Source organism: Lactuca saligna, chromosome 8 (genome assembly GCF_052625555.1).
Source record: "Lactuca saligna cultivar CGN05327 chromosome 8, ASM5262555v1, whole genome shotgun sequence".
In the NCBI taxonomy this organism is placed as follows: domain Eukaryota; kingdom Viridiplantae; phylum Streptophyta; class Magnoliopsida; order Asterales; family Asteraceae; genus Lactuca; species Lactuca saligna.
In genome coordinates this window covers 198,926,159-198,932,552 of record NC_136424.1, presented here as the reverse complement: position 1 = coordinate 198,932,552, position 6,394 = coordinate 198,926,159, and the positions used below count along the sequence as shown (strand labels likewise).

The following is a 6,394-nucleotide window of genomic DNA, read 5'->3' as shown; positions in this document are numbered from 1 at the left end:
TAAACGCAAGATAATAATGTAAAACCGACTTGGTAACTGCTGATCTTGACCGTGAAATAACTGCACAAATCAGACTCATGTCCTTAAAGATTTTTACTTCGCTTTTATCGGTTGTAAGCAACAAAGTAAAACCTCAGGATTTAATGCAGATTTACCAAGTTTCCAACAACAATGGAAAACGATAAACACAAAGTGAATAATCAGAAAGCTGGAAGAAATCACCAAGATAGGAAGAGAGCTTTGAATTTTATGTGTTGAATACGACTCCTAGAGAGTTTTATTCATAGGTATCGAAACCCTAGGAGGCAATAAAGGAACCTTATAGGCCGGGCCCTAAAAACCCTATAGCAACGCCTTGCTCTCCAAGCAAACTATTTTCTGGTCCTTCGATAAGATTTTGTTACCTTATTCACAAAGTCAACCGTTTGACCAAATCGGTTAGACTTGACCCGAAGTCAACTATTTGTTTTATCTCATTTGTTGGATGTAGTTCGTTAATACGTTGTAGTCATCGAGTTTTCATCTCAACAAGAATATTTGTTTCATCAACAAGTGTGTCAACATCCCCCATCAATTACATAGCTACCTCAAATGTGTTAAAAAATAAAAATGTTAAACTATAGCCATAAAAATCAACAAATAAAAAAGTGTATTTATAAATAACATCCGTAATTGAGGAGTTTTTCACAAAGATTATTTATGGATCATACTAATATAATTTATATGGTAAAATAAATAATATAATATTAAAAATATAAATAAGTTATATCCATTGAGTTTGTAGATTTTGTAATCAATATAAAAAATTTCAAAAAAACTTTCATAACTTTTTTCAGGCTTTTCAATATGTAACACACCAATAAGCTTAAAAAAAATTAAAAAAAAATTGTTTATGGATTTTTTTAACGGCTAAATATATTAAAAGATAAACACTTTAAAAAAAACATTTACAAAAGAGGGTTTTAAAATCATAAATTCAAATCGATGTGTTTATGGATGTTCTAATAGTAGTTTTTGTCTCAAATACTTGATCGTTGTCATTGAAATCACTCGTTTATTTTCTTGGACAATTTCGACGAAATTGGAAAAACATGTGTCCCTTGTTAATGTTATTTTCAATTGTAAAATCTAAAATGTATACAAAAGGAAAAATTAAATAGTATACATATAAATGAGATATTACGTAAAGTGTTGTTTGTTTTTTTATGACGTAAAATGTCTGCAGTCTGCGAATTATGTCTGTAAACCTCTGCAGTCGAAGAGGTGGACTAAACGTCTGCAGTATGAAAAAAAATGTTTGTTTTTTTAACATCTGCAAACACTAAAATAAACTAAAATCCAAATAAACTGATTTTTTTTAAACTGAAAGTGGTTTTTTAATTTTTTTATGACTTTGTTATAAATAATAAAAAAATCTAGATCAATTTTTATGTATTATTGTATAAAAAGTAAAAATAATACGAATTAACGTATATATTTGATAAAAACCAACAATTTTGGTAGTAAACTTATAACTAAACATTGTAATTAGGAATCAAAGTTTCTGATATTTAAATGGATTGAAGTAAACTTCAATTTTTTCAATTAAATAAATAAAAAACGTACCATAAATATTTGCTTAAAATTTTAATGATAGTGTATTAAATAATGTTTTATATAATTTGGCATAAAAAATATATAAATATATTATGATTTTTTTCATATTTATATAAACAATTTTAACGACCAATATTATAATAAATCTTTATTTATATATTTGTTAAAAATATAATGTTTGTGTCGTCAATTTTTTTTGAAAAAATATAGTAACAATTTTTTTCAAATTATTTATCATTAATAAAGTTGGAATAAATTTAAATTAAAAAAATAAAGATATATGTGTTTTTTAGGTTTGAAGGTGTTAGAAGACATATCTGCACCAAGAAAATAACGCAAATACACTTTTAGGTCTACAGCTTTCAGAAAAACAATCTGCAAAGGTTAATATTTGCGTGTATCTGCATAGTGCAAACAGAAAAGACCAAAAAGATAAAAAAAAAAAAAAAAAAAAAAAACAAAAAAAAAAACAACGTATTTAATTCATTTGTATCTAACATATCTTTATCTTTCATGTAAATCATTACTTTTAGATACCAATCTCTTTATTGATATTAAACTTTTTTTCTTTTAATTTTCTAATTAGGTGTAAGATTCATGTAGTATATGAGTTAATTAAAAAAATATAAATATCTAATTATTTAAGAACTTTATATTTATAAGAAATAAAATAATAAATTATTAAAATTATTTTTTTTTTCTTTTAAATTTAAATAAATAAACTAATCAGCTTTAATTTGAAAATTTTGAAATAAGAAAATATGTTAATTAATTCATTTATTACTATATCTATTATAATTATTACATAAAAATATTATATTAAATTTATTAAAATAGAAAAACACATAAAATAAGATATGAAAAAAAATAATTTAAAATAACCTCAAAAATTCCATTTGAAAATTTAAATGATAATATAATGGCCAAAAAACTTCATTTATCATAATAGAAAATTTAATAGGAGTATTAGTTGTATATTTTATATGTAACAACTTTAGTTTAATGTTATCGTTTTAATTAAGGGAAATCTTCAGAAAAGTTCTAAAGTTTTAGTCCAATTTATGAAAAAGTCTCAAACAAAATTTTATTTACAAAAAAACACAGAATACCAGTTAAAACTTCGAAATTATATAAAAACCAAAATATTGGGGCTTTTTTAAAAACTACCATGAAGTTAATGGATATTACTATTAACAAATCATTTATAAACATAAAAATATTTTTATTATAAGAAAAATACATTTATTTAGGAAGAAATTGGTGGTCTAAGTACTCTATTACTTCCTGACCACTCAAACTCTCTTTATTCTTCTTATGCATTGTTGTGGGTATGATTGTGATATGAACCTGGTTAGCATTCATCTAATGTCGGTGTTCATCTTATGTTGTTTAACCTAACTACAAACCAACATTCATACCTTACATGTTAACAACTATCGGCTAACACATTTATAAAATGTGAAAAGTGAACCATGAATGATAATTTATATGGAAACAAGTGAATGGTTATTATCTATTTAAACTTTCATTCAAAGTTTACTTTTCACTCTTGATAGATGTGTGTAATTTTATGGTTGTTACCAGGTAATGTTTGAAGGTTAGGTGGTAGTTATGTAAAAGAACATAATGAAAGATCTATATGTTCGTGTAATGATATTTTCTAATAACATGTGATCATATAACATAAGGCCTAATAGCAAGTAGACACTTATTGATTGTGTATTAATAAATATTATCAACTTTTGTATTTGTCACGACTAACAGAGTACTTCTCACTATGACACCCACAACGATACATAGGAAAAACATATAGATTTTGATGTGGTCAACAAACAATAGAGAAGTACATATCCGACCATTCTATTCCTAGAAATTATCAACAAATATATTTCCTTTGTTTACAGTAAAAAAAATTATGTTTATAAATGATTTATTAATAATAATATTCATTAATTTCATAGTAATTTTCAAAAAAAATCTCAATGTTTTGGTTATCAGGTAATTTAAAAAAAAATCATAATATTTTGAACAAATTAATGAAAAATGACAGAATATTAGCTAAATCTACGAAACCGGCCAAAAAGGGGTTTTTCGAAGTTTTAACCAGTAGTTTGTGCTTTTCTGCAAACAAAATTAGTTCGAGACTTTTTTATAAAATAGATTAAAATTTTAGAATTTTTCTAGAGATTTCGTATAATAAGACTTTTTTTTATAAAATAAACTAAAATTTTAGATTTTTTCTAGAGATTTTGTATAACGAGCTTAGTATCAAAACAATCTAAAAGGTCCACTTACCTAGACAAACGCCTCATTCAACCCTATCAACTAGAAAAAAACCGTCGCGTCATTGGCGCAGGGTCGAAAAATGGTCTTAATGGCAATGTACTTTTCTTGATTTTTCTGCATTCACCTTCAAAGAAGATCGGATAATCCAATTTTTTTTTTAACTTACTGGATTGGTTTCAAACTAAATCAAATTATTATTATTATAAATAAACATTCTAATAAAGCAAACTTAATTTACAATTTCAGTACAATGTAGAAGAAAAATCATTTTAAAAAAATAAAATAAAAGTTAAAGTAAATCCGCTAGAGACCGAACTCGTTACATATAATAATTCTACAACCATTCTTCACCTCACTTCTTTCTGGTGCATTTTTACATGCCCCCTGCAAACAACATTCACACACACATATGAAGTTAATTATTAATAATAAAATATAATCAATAAAGAATGTGAGAAAATAGCAATGTACTTGCGTTACTTCCAAAGATTTCCAGTAAACAAAATATAAAGAAAAGAAAAAGATCATCTTTTTCTCTAACATGTGTAAAATTGAAAGTAAGTTTGATTTTTTTACTTATCAATGTCATACTTGTAAAAGTAATAAACTACGGGACTAACAATAAAAATAAAAAAATAAAAAAAATTGTGTGTGTGTGTGTGTCTTGATCGAAGTTGTTGGGGAAGCGGAGGTGAAGGGGCAAGGGCAGTATTGTCATTTGACTCATACAAATCTTATGTCAACTTGTGTATAGCTTCATAAACGGGTGAGTTTGTATCTTTTCCTCCAATGTCGCAAGAAAGGATTATGGAGGCTGCAAAAGTAAAAACCGGTAAAGTACTGAAATACCCATATATGAAGTTTCATTAATGTTTAGAAATGATGACTGAGAGTATAGATGATTAAAATTGGAACACACGATTTACCTTTCTAAGAATTCAGAAAAAATTATAGCGAGTTCCAGTCCTCTGCAAAAGTCATAATGTCCTGGCCTGCATATGAAATTTGTTTTCAACAAAAAAATAAAAATAAAAAATAAAAAATAAAATAGATGTGACTTATTTACCCGACTCTTTTATTTAAATTCAATGCTTTAATGGGTTCATGTCTTGGAATCTAAAAGAGGCGACACAAATAAATATCAATTAATGGTTAACTGGTTATCACAATAAAATAAGTAGACAACCCGCATGCAACATGAATAAACATCACCTAATCAATAAGGTTTGTAATTTCATCATAACAAAATTTTAAAGCTCTCTTTGAGTACCTAAAAACAACTAACTATAAGTTTTTTATATCATTTGTAGCTAATGAATACCAAAGGTGTCTTACCTGTTGTAATGTAGCCTTCCATCTCCTATTACTTAAAGTTTTCCCAACTTGAAACAGTTAAGTCGGTCCTAAAGTAATGTCTGCCAAAATTGTACCTGGGATTCAAAAACAAAAACCAATGTTTCATTCTTTGATTTATTTGTTTGAGTAAATCTCATAAACCAATAGATGATCAGTTTCAGTTAGAATCCACAAAAAAAAAAAACATGAAAATTCACTAAAAACTTTTAACAAACAGGTGGTGGGCAAATATTTCAACATCTAATCAAAGTTAACATACTATTCCAAACTGTTCGAATACCTGTATCACCCCATCAAAAAACTGCAATCCTGAACACGGTGAGCTTCAAATGAAGTCATTTACAGTCTGAGATACAAACACAAACCCCAAGAAGTCGGAAACGAATAGAAAAAAAAGGAAACCGGATCCAGAAATAAACCCAAATAGTGTGGAATTGATGGAGAGATAAAAACGTGGCAAACATAGTGGAAGATGAAAACGGATACCTGTGTAAAGATCCGATCGGCCAATGGGGGCGGTGGAGCATGCGAGAAAAAAAGCCGATGTCGGCCCCAAACCAGCTGGAAAGCGATGGCATTGGAACGAGGCGTGAGGAAGACAACCGAAAGTGATTTTTGTCGGAAGGTTCGATGCTGTAAACATGGATGTTCCTTGGATATAGAAGAAAAAGAGATGGTGGAAAGTGTATGAGGTGGAAGATAGGAAAAGAAAAGAGAAAGGTAGCGGTGGAAGGAATCGATAAGCTGAAAGTAGAAGAACCTTTTCAGTGTTGGAATACGTATGCAGAAAAAGAGTGTGATTTTATTGATCTGCTTTGATAAGCAATACATAAAACAAAGCATCCTATTTATACCATTGAATAGGCATAACAACTAGAGGAAAAAAACGGGAACTTATTCAAAACTAAATGACTCCTAAAATTACTGCCTTAGACCAGGTCAGTATCACACTCATTCAAACACTCGTTCAAATTTTGAATCAACTTCTAACACTCCCCTTTGGTTCAAATTTGCATACTCCTAACTTGTTCCTGAAGTACATGAACTTTGCAGTAGGCAGAGCCTTTATTAGAAGATCGGCTGGCTGTTCATGAGTGCTACAATACGTAACACTAGTTTCACCATCTGTTATTAGCTTGCGAATGAAATGAAAGCG

The 6,394-nt window shown here is 28.0% G+C and overlaps 1 long non-coding RNA gene across 4 annotated transcripts; it reads right to left on the bottom strand.

Moving 5' to 3' along the window:
- Nucleotides 1-4,133: 4,133 nt before the first annotated feature.
- Nucleotides 4,134-6,043, bottom strand: LOC145011568 (uncharacterized). 4 transcript variants are annotated; one of them, XR_013664158.1, is made up of 5 exons: nt 5,519-5,714; nt 5,218-5,312; nt 4,949-4,998; nt 4,809-4,874; nt 4,134-4,696 (listed from the first exon to the last, which is right to left on the bottom strand). It is a non-coding gene; the product is annotated as an uncharacterized LOC145011568 (long non-coding RNA). The 4 variants fall into 4 exon arrangements; XR_013664159.1 differs by adding an exon at nt 5,725-6,043 and having other exon boundaries at nt 4,809-5,312; nt 5,519-5,584; XR_013664157.1 differs by having other exon boundaries at nt 4,809-4,998.
- Nucleotides 6,044-6,394: the final 351 nt, after the last annotated feature.